This window comes from Convolutriloba macropyga, unplaced genomic scaffold, assembly GCF_964194025.1.
Source record: "Convolutriloba macropyga unplaced genomic scaffold, txConMacr16.3 SCAFFOLD_1007, whole genome shotgun sequence".
NCBI lineage: Eukaryota > Metazoa > Xenacoelomorpha > Acoela > Convolutidae > Convolutriloba > Convolutriloba macropyga.
This window is the reverse complement of record NW_027451966.1, coordinates 40001-55000: the sequence shown is the minus strand read 5'-3', so window position 1 is coordinate 55000 and position 15000 is coordinate 40001. Positions and strand designations below refer to the sequence as shown.

Below are 15000 nucleotides of genomic sequence, written 5' to 3'. Positions count from 1 at the left end.
TTCCCGCTTCAGTCCTCAAAGTTCTCATTTGAGTACTTGCTACTTCCACCAAGATCTGCTCCATTGATCGCTTCGCGCATACACTTGCGTGCATACTTTAGCGCAATCAATGTGTCCTCCTACACATGAATATCATTTTTGAGCTGGTGAGGCTCTTTTTCTCTAATCTAACTTGCGTTAGATATTGATATTCATGGTTGGGTATAGGCCACGAGCTCTAGTGCCATCCATTTTCAGGGCTGATTGATTCGGCAGGTGAGTTGTTACACACTCCTTAGCGGATTTCAACTTCCATGACCACCGTCCTGCTGTCAGTATCAATCAACACCTTTTGTGGTGACTCATGAGCAAGTAGTTAGGCGCCTTAACCCAACTTTTGGTTCATCCCACATCGCCGGTTCTGCTTACCAAAAGCGGCCCACAAAAAGCTTGCATTCATAGTCCAAGTGCAATTAAGTCACAAGGACATCTCACCGATTTATAGTTTGAGAATAGGTGAAGGAAAAATTTTCCCCCATTCCTCTAATCATTCGCTTTAACCGATGAAATTGCTTTGCGAAGATTTTTCAATCTTGCTCAAGCTTTTGCTATCCTGAGGGAAACTTCGGAGGAAACCAGCTACTAGATGGTTCGATTAGTCTTTCGCCCCTATGCTCAGGTCAGACGATCGATTTGCACGTCAGAACCGCTTCGGGCTTCCACCATGGTTTCCCGTGGCTTCGCCCTGCCCAAGCATAGATCACCATCTTTCGGGTCGTGTGCTACTTGCTCTGGATCAGTCATGCAATAAGAGCAAAACCGTCCGTGGTTGCGGGACACCGAATCGGCGCCCTCACCACACAAAGTAGTGCAATTCATAAAAATTACACTGTTCACTTTCATTTCGCGTGTGCGCTTTCAATGAGCGACAACACTTGCAAGCAACTCACACTCCTTGGTCCGTGTTTCAAGACGGGCTGTAGAGAGCATTGAATAGGAAGTTGAGGTCAGACAGGCAATCAAGATCAATTTATCTCATTTTGTTTAGAATCAACAAGAAGAATTCCGAGGAAAACTTCTGCTCGATTCATTAACAAGATTTGCCAAAAGACGACAACTACACTACTCGGTAGCCGAGAATATAATATCAAGGCATTGAGTATGGTAACGCTCACTCCAGTTCCCCTTCAACAGTTTCACGTACTTTTCACTCTCTCTTCAGAGTGCTTTTCAACTTTCCCTCACGGTACTTGTTTACTATCGGTCTCGCTTTATAATTAGCTTTTGGAGAGACATATCTCCAGCTTCGAGTTGCACTTTCAAACAACTCTACTCATAGGAATGAGCCATTATGACTGGTATCGAAAATGACCTTTACAGGATTTTCACCTTCTTTGATGCTACTTTCCAGTAGACATCAGGACAAATTCACCAGTCTAGCATCAAACCATACCGGACACCGAGAAATGTTGCCATTTCTCTTCCCGATGAGCTTTTCCCTGTTCATTCGCCATTACTAAGGGATTCTCAGTTGATTTCTTTTCCTCCCCTTACTGATATGCTTAAGTTAAGGGGGTTCTCTCGCCCAATTCAGGTTATGTAGTTGATTGTCTCTTAATTGGTTCACTGACCAATATGAGACAGAAACCGATTCAGCAGTTTTGTTCGCTACTACTATCAAACACAGGTCGAAGTTTCCATTCAGTCATTAATTCCAACTTTCAAATGTTGTTGTTTCAGCTTTCGCTTACTAGAAGCAACATAATACTCGCTGCAATACAGACCTCGGGAAACCCTCACCGTGAATAAGGTTCACTCACATATTTCACTACATTTTGCGTGGGATTGGAGATGAGGCTACTCGTTCTTGCTCAGTACTAGGCTGAAAATTAACGAAACTTCGTTACAAACGTTCACATGTTGATGTTTCCGCTTTCGCGTACTCGAAACAACATAATACTAGTCTTTGTAATTTAGTTTCATAATTTCAACTGTTCTCATGCAGAATTTTTGCTCATTCTTATCCCAAATTTTGACCTGGCTACTAGTTACACTCCTTGTACTTATTGCAAAATGACCACAAATTTCAACAGCTTTCACATGTTGCTGTTTCGGCTTTCGCTTACTACAGTCAACATAATACTCGTTGCAAAATAAGTGCTCGGCATCTGCAATTTTCCAAAGACGAAGTTTCGCCAGTTCAATTTTCGCTCGCCAATTATGGCTACTAATTCACACGGTACTGAGCTCAACAACATTAAATTTGTTCAGCAAGACTTTCACATGTTGATGTTTTGGCTTTCGCCTACTAGAAGCAACATAATACTCGTCTTGTTAGCTCATTCAATGAGAATAGCTTTTCCCGTTGAGAATTTTTGCCTTCAATTGGCGTTGTAGTGAGTTTGGCTACTCAGATCACCAAATACTTGTGACAATTCGAACCAGAAATGTTTTCAATTTTCACATGCTGATGTTTCGGATTCAACCTACTAGAAGCAGCATAATACTTGTATTCAACAATTTCTGTATCAAATCCCAGTTTTCTCTGGTGCATCTTTGCCAAACTATTCCAAACTGCCTGAGTCTGAATACCAATTACAGGTACTAGTAAATGCACGTTACTAAGGACTATATAGTTCTAGGTTACTGTACACAACGACGTTCACATGTTGATGTTTCAGCTGCCGCTTACTAGAAACAACATAATACTTATCGTGCATACCTTTCCATAACTTGTCCTTTTCAGATGCATTAGTTTCCCTTTGTCTTGGCTTCTACAGTCAGACTGGCTACTAGTAACAGCACAGTACTAATCACATATCGTTCTACAGTTTGCAGACAACTTTCACATGTTGATGTTTCAGCTTTCGCCTACTAGAAACAACATAATACTCGCTGTATACATTTGTAGTTCTCTATGTAACTTTCATGTGAAGAAGTTTCGCCAGTCTTTTTGACTGTCTCAAATCTGAGTCATGCTTAGGCTACTAGTTGCTTCATAGTACTTATCGCCTCGAGATCATTGAACAAAACTTGATTTTCACATGTTGCTGTTTCAGCTTCCGCTTACTAGAAACAACATAATACTAGTCTCATTAAGTTCCGTCTCTTTGCAATTTTCTTATGAAGAAAATTCGCCATCACAATGGCTCCAGCAGTTCTTGATCAAGGAATGCAATCATTGATCAGAATGCTATTATTTGAATCGGTTCTGCTTTAAGTGTTCCAATTTTATTGGAAGCACCAACAATAGAACATCAATGTGTTCAATCGAGAGTTATATAACCCTGAATCGGACGCAGTCAACAGCCGAAGCCGAGACCGCCTTTTGCGTTAGAGAGGTCGGTAAACAAATCTTGCGATTCATACCGAATTAACACATATAGCTGTGCTCCTCTTCGTAAAGCGAGCCAAGTGATCCCCTGTTGAAGGATGTATTTGGACCAATCTAGTAGCATTTGGTTTCCAACAAGCTCTCCCAAGTTAGCTTACTTATTGGGCTTTTCAACCAATTCGGTTGGCTACAAGCATCATCAAAGTACTAGCCACAGTTTGATCGCAAAATTCTACGACTTTCACATGTTGATGTTTCGGCTTGCGCTTAGCCTACTATAAGCAACATAATACTAGTCATATCATAGAGCGTGATCAGCTTGTGACGTTCTCATGATGAAGTTTCACCAACAGTGTCTCACTTCGAGCTTAAATCCAGCTACTAGTAACTACACAGTACTGACTGCAACGATAACTTTTATCTATACCTTTCACATGCTGCGCTTTCGGCCAGGGCCTACTAACGTCAACATAATACTCGATATAAACTTTTGTTCATGATGCAGCTTCCCCATGCAGAAGTTTCGCCTTCAAATGCTCTCTTGGCCATATGACGTAAGAAAAGGTTACTAGTAACATCACAGTACTAGCCACAGTTTGATTGCAAAATTCTACGACTTTCACATGTTGATGTTTCGGCTTGCGCTTAGCCTACTAGAAGCAACATAATACTAGTCATATCATAGAGCGTGATCAGCTTGTGACGTTCTCATGATGAAGTTTCACCAACAGTGTCTCATTTCGAGCTTAAATCCAGCTACTAGTAACTACACAGTACTGACTGCAACGCTAACTTTTATCTATACCTTTCACATGCTGCGCTTTCGGCCAGGGCCTACTAACGTCAACATAATACTCGATATAAACTTTTGTTCATGATGCAGCTTCCCCATGCAGAAGTTTCGCCTTCAAATGCTCTCTTGGCCATATGACGTAACACAAGGTTACTAGTAACATCACAGTACTAGCCACAATTTGATCGCAAAATTCTACGACTTTCACATGTTGATGTTTCGGCTTGCGCTTAGCCTACTAGAAGCAACATAATACTAGTCATATCATGGAGCGTGATCAGCTTGTGACGTTCTCATGATGAAGTTTCACCAACAGTGTCTCATTTCGAGCTTAAATCCAGCTACTAGTAACTACACAGTACTGACTGCAACGATAACTTTTATCTATACCTTTCACATGCTGCGCTTTCGGCCAGGGCCTACTAATGTCAACATAATACTCGATATAAACTTTTGTTCATGATGCAGCTTCCCCATGCAGAAGTTTCGCCTTCAAATGCTCTCTTGGCCATATGACGTAACACAAGGTTACTAGTAACATCACAGTACTAGCCACAATTTGATCGCAAAATTCTACGACTTTCACATGTTGATGTTTCGGCTTGCGCTTAGCCTACTAGAAGCAACATAATACTAGTCATATCATAGAGCTTGATCAGCTTGTGACATTCTCATGATGAAGTTTCACCAACAGTGTCTCATTTTGAGCTTAAATCCAGCTACTAGTAACTACACAGTACTGACTGCAACAATAACTTTTATCTATACCTTTCACATGCTGCGTTTTCGGCCAAGGCCTACTAACGTCAACATAATACTCGATATAAAATTTTGATCATGATGCAGCTTTCCCATGCAGAAGTTTCGCCTTCAAATGCTCTCTTGGCCATATGACGTAAGAAAAGGTTACTAGTAACATCACAGTACTAGCCACAGTTTGATTGCAAAATTCTACGACTTTCACATGTTGATGTTTCGGCTTGCGCTTAGCCTACTAGAAGCAACATAATACTAGTCATATCATAGAGCGTGATCAGCTTGTGACGTTCTCATGATGAAGTTTCACCAATAGTGTTTCATTCGAATTGGTTCTGCTTTAAGCTCTCCAATTGTTTTGGATGAACCAGTTTTGCCCTTCGAAGCCACTTTTGTGAGCTTTTGTGGGTCTTTACCAAGAGGATATACCTCAAGGCCTCTTTCAATTCCTTTAAGTTCTTTCAACTCCTTTACAGTTTCTAGGTTCACATAGCTGCAAACCTTATTTCTAGTTTTAAGTCTGGCCAACTTGGGGAGAGTTGGTGCAGACCGTGACCAATTCTAGTAGGATGCCACAACAAGAATGTGATCAACTTAGCTTGTCGATGAACCTGCCCCACATTCAAACAACTCTATCGCCTTTTCCTCGTATAGTTATATGCGAGGGCCTCTCATAGAGAGCGCTGTTAGCAACCTTTTCCACATAGACGATAAAGTTGTGAGTGTTTTGCACATGGCTGTTGTCATCACCACGTGACGAGTCAACTCAGCTTGACTCTCTACACTCCGACAAGCTTTGCACATACGCCTTTAGTTCAGTATGTGTCTTTAATCTGACTCCGGTGCCTCAAGCCGGAAAAATTGTCAGATTATGATCATTATCGGTTAGTCATCCCGATGCAAGATCGTATCGTACTGTCTTTGTCTACCTCCAGATTCCGAAGAACAGGAGGAGACTCTCCCAGACCTACATATCTGGGAGAATGTTCAGAGGGCGAGAAGCTGTGGATTACTCTCCCCTAAGAACTGACTAAACTTTACCCTCGTCCAAGGTAAGTTTATTTTAGCTAGCCTTCTATGTAAAGGATCTGAGGCTAAGCTGTGTTTTTTCGAGCCTTTGGCTCGGAGCAAGTTCAGTGGGCGCCCCGAGTAGCTCAACTCTTTCCCACTGAACAGCGCAACGCTCTGTCACTCGCTGGGATTTTTGCGTGTCGGTTCTAACCACGCGACTTGTGGACCTTTTTAGGCCTTTCTCATTCACAAGTCTATAGCTGGGCTTCTATAACCCAGCTTCTGAGATCTAGATAGCTGCAGTTCTGCTAGGCTGCTTTTGCTAACTAGTCTCCCTTTAAGCAGTCCCTTGCCATGACTGCTGAACTATGTATCCACACAAGTAGTTTTTGAGCTCGATACATAATTCGAGATTGGTTGCCAAGCAATCTCTAGCGACAGAGCGTCATGCGCACTACAGACATGGCCTCTACCAGCAGCCATGCCCGAAGGAATCAATCACTGATCCTTCCGCAGGTTCCCCTACGGAAACCTTGTTACGACTTTTACTTCCTCTAGACAATTAAGCTCGATCCGCTTCATCCCGTTGCCGGAGACCGAAGTCCCAACAGTAGGAATTTGCAATTCTTGCTTAACTATCCAATCAGTAGTAGCGACGGGCGGTGTGTACAAAGGGCAGGGACGTAATCCCTATGAGTTGTTGACTCATAAGTACCAGGAATTCCTGGTTCACGTCTGCAAGTTACAACAGACGATCCCCTTGAAGCGCTGTACTTTTCTCTGATTGCCCAGTCCATTTCGGACCAAGGGCTGAGTACTCAATCTAAAAGTACACAGTGTAGCGCGCGTGCAGTCCAGAACATCTAAGGGCATCACAGACCTGTTATAGCCTCACTTCATCTGCGGTATTTAATTCCGCATAGTTCCTCTAAGAAGTGTTTGAATTCACATATAGTGAATTTCATTATTTAGATGGAGAAGATCTCGTTCGTTATCGGAATTAACCAGACAGATCACTCCACTAACTAAGAACGGCCATGCACCACCGCCCATATAATCATGAAAGATATTCAATCTGTCAATCCTTAAGATGTCTGGACCGGGTGAGTTTTCCCGTGTTGAGTCAAATTAAGCCGCAGGCTCCACTCCTGGTGGTGCCCTTCCGTCAATTCCTTTAAGTTTCGATTTTGCAACCATACTTCCCCCGGAACCAATAAACTTTGGTTTCCCGGTTAATCTCTTGCCAAGTCAAGATCGACTTTGACAAATTGTAGGTTGGTATAGTTTATGGTCAGAATTACGAGGGTATCTAATCCTCTTCAATACTCTGACTTTCGTTCTTGATTAATGAAAACATTCTTGGCAAATGCTTTCGCAGTAGTTTGTCTTGCCACGATCCAAGAATTTCACCTCTAACGTAGCAATACAAATGCCCCCGTCTGTTCCTTTCAATCATTACCGCACTCAGCCAACCGGCATCAATCGAGTAGCGGGTCATTCTCCATTATTCCATGCTTTATTATTCGATCCCAAAGGATGCTTTGAACACTCTAATTTTCTCAGGGTGAAAACACCGTTTCCACAGTTCGTCACATTTAAGTGCAAACTATTTCTTCGATGCGAAGGATGAGCGGAACGAGTCAACAGATTTAACTGAAGACCATGTTGCCGTTCTACTCAAACAGATCCAACTATGAGCTTTTTAAACGCAGCAACTATTGCATACGCTTGTAGAGGCTGGTATTACCGCGGCTGCTGGCACCAGACTTGCCCTCTACTCGTTCATCAATGGAGCTTTTAAGTCCATTCCATTCTGATTACAAACCATAAAGGTTCATATCATTATTTCTAGTCACTACCTCCTCGTGCGGAGAGTGGGTAATTTGCGTGCCTGCTGCCTTCCTTGGATGTGGTAGCCGTTTCTAAGGCTCCCTCTCCGGAATCGAACCCTGATTCCCCGTTACCCGTCACAACCATGGTAGTCCGTTACACTACCATCATAGGTTGATAGGTCAGAAATTCGGAAGTTCCGTCCCCAAGCCGAAGCTATCTGGGATCTTTCAGTTACTAGGACTCATCACGGGATGTGTCTGTACTTAGCAAATCACCCGGTGTAGTCTTGTAAAAGTCTCCGACAGTGTCGGACAATCAGCATGCATTAGCTGCAGGGTTACCGCAGTTATTCATTTAGCTTGCAAATCAACTAATAGATAGTAACTGATTTAATGAGCCATTCGCGGTTCCACTTTTTCAAGCTTCGCTTGCACATGCATGGCTTAGTCTTTCAGACAAGCATATGGCAACTGACAGGATCAATCAGTTTAATTGTACTTTGAACAATCTTTCGATTTGTTCGAATTTAGAAAGACATAGCCTTGCGGCCTCGTCAATCTTGCTTTGAGCTTTTTAAATCACGAAGAGTTTCAATGCATGCTTTGGCATGGCTACTAGTTACTACACAGTACTCTACACACTTAGAGTTACCCACGATTACACATTTCACATGCTGATGTTTCGGCTCGCGCGTACTAGAAACAGCATAATACTATGTGTACTGGTAGATAGCGCTCTGTGAGCATTTCCCATGAGCAGGTTTTGCCCTCCAAATCTCTGTTCTACTGTTACCAATACCGGCTAACAACTGTATCATACTAGGGAGAATTGACTCATGATTTAAAAACCAGATGTTCACATGTCGATGTTTCGGCTCTCGCCTACTAGAAACAACATAATACTAGTCTGTTAAAAATCTCAATCACGCCGCCTCTTCAGATACAGAAGTTTTACCTTTTATTGGTTAGAGAACAGCTTTCCAGCTGTCGACATGGTTACTAGTAACAACACCGTACTCAACACAAAAACTTTTCAACTTCACAACTTTCACATGCTGATGTTTCTGCTTTCGCATACTAGAAACAGCATAATACTTATTGTTTTGTCAAGTAATTTGTGTGTCTTTCCCATGTGAAGTTTCACCGGTCAACAATGTTTCCCTGACCAATTACGGCTACTAGTAGCTGTATAATACTAGGGAAAATGATTGAGGATTTAATATCAGATTTTCACATGTTGATGTTTCGGCTTTCGCCTACTAGAAACAACATAATACTAGTCTGCTAAGAAATCTCGCTCAAATTGCCTTTTCACATACAGAAGTTTCACCTTCTATTGGTTAGAGAACAGTTCTCAGCTGTCGACATGGTTACTAGTAACAACATCGTACTCAACACAAAAATTCTTCAACTTCACAACTTTCACATGCTGATGTTTCTGCTTTCGCGTACTAGAAACAGCATAATACTTATTGCTTTGTCAAGAAGTGTGTGTGTCTTTCCCATGCGAAAGTTTCACCGGTCAGCAATAATTGCCGTGTCCAATTAAGGTTACTCATAGCTGTATAATACTAGGGAAAATGATTGAGGATTTAATATCAGATTTTCACATGTTGATGTTTCGGCTTTCGCCTACTAGAAACAACATAATACTAGTCTGCTAATAAATCTCGCTCAAATTGCCTTTTCACATACAGAAGTTTCACCTCTTCTTGGTCACTGTACAGATGATGCTGTCTGTTCTTTATTTGGTTCTGCTTATTATAAGGAGGGGCATCACTCCTTCCTCCTTGGTTTGCATGCATTAAGCCTGCTTTGTGAAAAGCGTATCTTTCTAGCTTTTCTTCGCCTTACTCGAGTAGGACGATACAATCCAGACATTAGTCAGTCTTGGTGTAAAGTCACTGAGTATTATTCGGTTCTGCTTTATTCAGCAATATGCTGTATAATTGTTGTAATTTGCGAACATATTTGTTCTCAGTTCCGAACTACTAGCGACGACAGATTACCAGCGGTCATGAGCCATCAAGGTAGTTCTTTGGTGCATCAAGTAGAGAGGTGCCATCAAACAACACTTCCCTAATAATGCTACACACATAGAATTTGCTACAGTGCAGCTTTTTACTTTGCAAAATTTGCGCACAAATTTTGCATAGAATAAATGTTTTATCAAGATTTTTAGATCCCCTCCCTTGAGAGAACGTTACTCCTTTAAGTGAACACCCCGCGGCGTCCTGTTGTTATTGCTTATAACCATTTCGCAAGCCGGAGGCATAATGCACTACGCAAGCCGCTACTTTGGCACAGAGGCACCTAGTTTTACACCCGGGACTTCAGGTGGCCCAGTTTTACACCCAGTACAGCGGTGCCAGTTGGTAACCCGGTGGATCCTCGGAGACCAGACATGATCATAGATCAAACCCGATGTATGCTACTCCTGAACGTATAGTATCTCCACTGTGCAATGAAATTATCGTTCGTTTCGGGCCTTCCTATACGTTCAGCAGACAATCGCTAGGAATTCACCTCGTGACCCGTGGTGACCACACTGGATTTCAAGTTTATTGATTTGGACAGACCTGTCATTTATTTTGCTTTTCAGCTTCAGTTCTGCTCGATCTAGCTTGCCTAAGGCTTGATCTCGCTTTGCTCACCCCTGTAGGAGCCTCTACTAGTACCACTCGGAGTAATGGGGAATCCACCAGACCTAATCGATGAATGCCATCAAACAACAAACATCATACCCGGCTTCATCAGGCATATTTTATTACTTCCGAGAGGTACTTTAGTATCAGATCTTTCTCCATGCCTCTTATGAGGACCCGTCAGACCTTTCGGTTTATCGTTTAGCTTCAGTCCTGCTCGATCTAGCTTTCCCAAGGCTCGATCTAGCTCTATTCGCCCCACTAGAGGGCTCTCTAAGACCCCTCGGTCTTAGTGTTAGCTCCGGTACTGCTCGGTCGTGCTTGCTGAAGGCCCGACCCAGCTTTAGTTAGATTCTCGTACTTTCTCTTGGCCTCTCTAGGAGGACCAGACAGACCTCTCGGTCTATCGTTTAGCTTCAGTCCTGCTCGATCTAGCTTGCCCAAGGCTTGATCAAGCTCTATTCGCCCCGCTAGAGGGCTCTCTAAGACCCCTCGGTCTTAGTGTTATCTTCTGTAATGCCTAACCAAGCTTACTACAGGCCTTGGTCAGGTCTTTATCGGTCACCGATTAGTAACAGACCAATCATAGGGCCTTCCACCCTATCCGGGTTGAGGTCTTTAGTCCAGCCATATTTTGACAAGACACCTCTCCCTAATAATGCCCCACACATAGAATTACTGTCCATGCAGTATTTAACTTCTGTTTTTTTCTAAAATTTGATTTTCACTTTTTGGAGGTTCATTTGCTCCTCTGACACTCTTTCAGCTTCAATCTTACTCGATCTAGCTTTCCCAAGGCTCGATCTAGCTCTATTCGCCCCACTAGAGGGCTCTCTAAGACACTTCGGTCTTAGTGTTAGCTCCGGTCTTGCTCAATCGTGCTTGCTGAAGGCGCGATCAAGCTTTAGTTAGCTTCTCGTACTTCCTCTTGGCCTCTCTAGGAGGACCAGACAGACCTCTCGGTCTATCGTTTAGCTTCAGTCCTGCTCGATCTAGCTTTCCCAAGGCTCGATCTAGCTCTATTCGCCCTGCTAGAGGGCTCTCTAAGACCCCTCGGTCTTAGTGTTAGCTCCGGTACAGCTCGGTCGTGCTTGCTGAAGGCCCGATCAAGCTTTAGTTAGATTCTCGTACTTTCTCTTGGCCTCTCTAGGAGGACCAGACAGACCTCTCGGTCTATCGTTTAGCTTCAGTCCTGCTTGATCTAGCTTTCCCAAGGCTCGATCTAGCTCTATTCGCCCTGCTAGAGGGCTCTCTAAGACCCCTCGGTCTTAGTGTTAGCTCCGGTACAGCTCGGTCGTGCTTGCTGAAGGCCCGATCAAGCTTTAGTTAGCTTCTCGTACTTTCTCTTGGCCTCTCTAGGAGGACCAGACAGACCTCTCGGTCTATCGTTTAGCTTCAGTCCTGCTCGATCTAGCTTTCCCAAGGCTCGATCTAGATCTATTCGCCCTGCTAGAGGGCTCTCTAAGACCCCTCGGTCTTAGTGTTAGCTCCGGTACAGCTCGGTCGTGCTTGCTGAAGGCCTGATCAAGCTTTAGTTAGCTTCTCGTACTTTCTCTTGGCCTCTCTAGGAGGACCAGACAGACCTTTCGGTCTCTTGCTTAGCTTCAGTCCTGCTCGATCTAGCTTTCCCAAGGCTCGATCTAGCTCTATTCGCCCCGCTAGAGGGCTCTCTAAGACCCCTCGGTCTTAGTGTTAACTCCTGTAATGCCTAACCAAGCTTACTACAGGCCTTGGTCAGGTCTTTATCGGTCACCGATTAGTAACAGACCGATCATGGGGCCTTCCACCCTATCCGGGTTGAGGTCTTTAGTCCAGCCATATTTTGACAAGACACCTCCCCCTAATAATGCCCCACACATAGAAATACTGTCCATGCAGTATTTAACTTGTGTTTTTTCTAAAATTTGATTTTCACTTTTTGGAGGTTCATTTGCTCCTCTGACACTCTTTCAGCTTCAATCTTACTCGATCTAGCTTTCCCAAGGCTCGATCTAGCTCTATTCGCCCCACCAGAGGGCTCTCTAAGACACTTCGGTCTTAGTGTTAGCTCCGGTCTTGCTCAATCGTGCTTGCTGAAGGCGCGATCAAGCTTTAGTTAGCTTCTCGTACTTTCTCTTGGCCTCTCTAGGAGGACCAGACAGACCTCTCGGTCTATCGTTTAGCTTCAGTCCTGCTCGATCTAGCTTTCCCAAGGCTCGATCTAGCTCTATTCGCCCCGCTAGAGGGCTCTCTAAGACCCCTCGGTCTTAGTGTTAGCTCCGGTACAGCTCGGTCGTGCTTGCTGAAGGCCCGATCAAGCTTTAGTTGGCTTCTCGTACTTTCTCTTGGCCTCTCTAGGAGGACCAGACAGACCTCTCGGTCTCTTGCTTAGCTTCAGTCCTGCTCGATCTAGCTTGCCCAAGGCTTGATCAAGCTCTATTCGCCCCGCTAGAGGGCTCTCTAAGACCCCTCGGTCTTAGTGTTAGCTCCGGTACAGCTCGGTCGTGCTTGCTGAAGGCCCGATCAAGCTTTAGTTAGCTTCTCGTTTTTTCTCTTGGCCTCTCTAGGAGGACCAGACAGACCTCTCGGTCTATCGTTTAGCTTCAGTCCTGCTCGATCTAGCTTTCCCAAGGCTCGATCTAGCTCTATTCGCCCCGCTAGAGGGCTCTCTAAGACCCCTCGGTCTTAGTGTTAGCTCCGGTACAGCTCGGTCGTGCTTGCTGAAGGCCCGATCAAGCTTTAGTTGGCTTCTCGTACTTTCTCTTGGCCTCTCTAGGAGGACCAGACAGACCTCTCGGTCTATCCTTTAGCTTCAGTCCTGCTCGATCTAGCTTTCCCAAGGCTCGATCTAGCTCTATTCGCCCCGCTAGAGGGCTCTCTAAGACCCCTCGGTCTTAGTGTTATCTCCTGTAATGCCTAACCAAGCTTACTACAGGCCTTGGTCAGGTCTTTATCGGTCACCGATTAGTAACAGACCGATCATAGGGCCTTCCACCCTATCTGGGTTGAGGTCTTTAGTCCAGCCATATTTTGACAAGACACCTCCCCCTAATAATGCCCCACACATAGAATTACTGTTTATGCAGCTTTTCACTTGTGAAATTTTTAATTTTCGCAATTATTATAGAATAAGTGTTTGCGCAGCTTTTCATAGGTCGAGCTCTAGCTAGCTAGCTCAAGCTAGCTAGCTAGCTCAAGCTCAAGCTATCTAGCTCAAGCTCAAGCCAGCTAGCTCAAGCTCAAGCTAGCTAGCTAGCTCAAGCTCAAGCTAGCTAGCTAGCTCAAGCTCAAGCTAGCTAGCTCAAGCTCAAGCTAGCTAGCTCAAGCTCAAGCTAGCTAGCTAGCTCAAGCTCAAGCTCAAGCTAGCTAGCTCAAGCTCAAGCTCAAGCTAGCTAGCTAGCTCAAGCTCAAGCTAGCTAGCTAGCTCAAGCTCAAGCTAGCTAGCTAGCTCAAGCTCAAGCTAGCTAGCTCAAGCTCAAGCTCAAGCTCAAGCTCAAGCTAGCTAGCTAGCTCAAGCTAGCTAGCTAGCTCAAGCTCAAGCTAGCTAGCTAGCTCAAGTTCAAGCTAGCTAGCTAGCTCAAGCTCAAGCTAGCTAGCTAGCTCAAGCTCAAGCTAGCTAGCTCAAGCTCAAGCTAGCTAGCTCAAGCTCAAGCTAGCTAGCTAGCTCAAGCTCAAGCTCAAGCTAGCTAGCTCAAGCTCAAGCTCAAGCTAGCTAGCTAGCTCAAGCTCAAGCTAGCTAGCTAGCTCAAGCTCAAGCTCAAGCTAGCTAGCTAGCTCAAGTTCAAGCTAGCTAGCTAGCTCAAGCTCAAGCTAGCTAGCTCAAGCTCAAGCTAGCTAGCTCAAGCTCAAGCCAGCTAGCTCAAGCTCAAGCTCAAGCTAGCTAGCTAGCTCAAGCACAAGCTAGCTAGCTAGCTCAATCTCAAGCTAGCTAGCTCAAGCTCAAGCTAGCTAGCTCAAGCTCAAGCTAGCTAGCTAGCTCAAGCTCAAGCTCAAGCTAGCTAGCTCAAGCTCAAGCTCAAGCTAGCTAGCTAGCTCAAGCTCAAGCTAGCTAGCTAGCTCAAGCTCAAGCTCAAGCTAGCTAGCTCAAGCTCAAGCTCAAGCTAGCTAGCTAGCTCAAGCTCAAGCTGGCTAGCTAGCTCAAGCTCAAGCTAGCTAGCTAGCTCAAGCTCAAGCTAGCTAGCTCAAGCTCAAGCTCAAGCTCAAGCTAGCTAGCTAGCTCAAGCTAGCTAGCTAGCTCAAGCTCAAGCTAGCTAGCTAGCTCAAGTTCAAGCTAGCTAGCTAGCTCAAGCTCAAGCTAGCTAGCTAGCTCAAGCTCAAGCTAGCTAGCTCAAGCTCAAGCTAGCTAGCTCAAGCTCAAGCTAGCTAGCTAGCTCAAGCTCAAGCTCAAGCTAGCTAGCTCAAGCTCAAGCTCAAGCTAGCTAGCTAGCTCAAGCTCAAGCTAGCTAGCTAGCTCAAGCTCAAGCTAGCTAGCTAGCTCAAGTTCAAGCTAGCTAGCTAGCTCAAGCTCAAGCTAGCTAGCTCAAGCTCAAGCTAGCTAGCTCAAACTCAAGCTAGCTAGCTAGCTCAAGTTCAAGCTAGCTAGCTAGCTCAAGCTCAAGCTAGCTAGCTAGCTCAAGCTCAAGCTAGCTAGCTCAAGCTCAAGCTAGCTAGCTCAAGCTCCAGCTAGCTAGC

The 15000-nt window shown here is 44.5% G+C and overlaps 1 non-coding gene and 1 pseudogene across 1 annotated transcript in view; both read right to left on the bottom strand.

The window, feature by feature from the left end:
• The window catches only part of LOC142357082 (large subunit ribosomal RNA), a 3522-nt gene extending 1944 nt beyond the window's left edge, over positions 1–1578 (bottom strand). Inside the window, exon 1 of the ribosomal RNA XR_012761543.1 lies at positions 1–1578. This exon is cut by the window's left edge and continues 1944 nt beyond it. This is a non-coding gene — a ribosomal RNA (large subunit ribosomal RNA).
• Positions 1579–3261: 1683 nt separating this feature from the next.
• LOC142357085 (5.8S ribosomal RNA) lies at positions 3262–3413 on the bottom strand (annotated as a pseudogene).
• Between the last annotated feature and the right edge of the window lie 11587 nt (positions 3414–15000).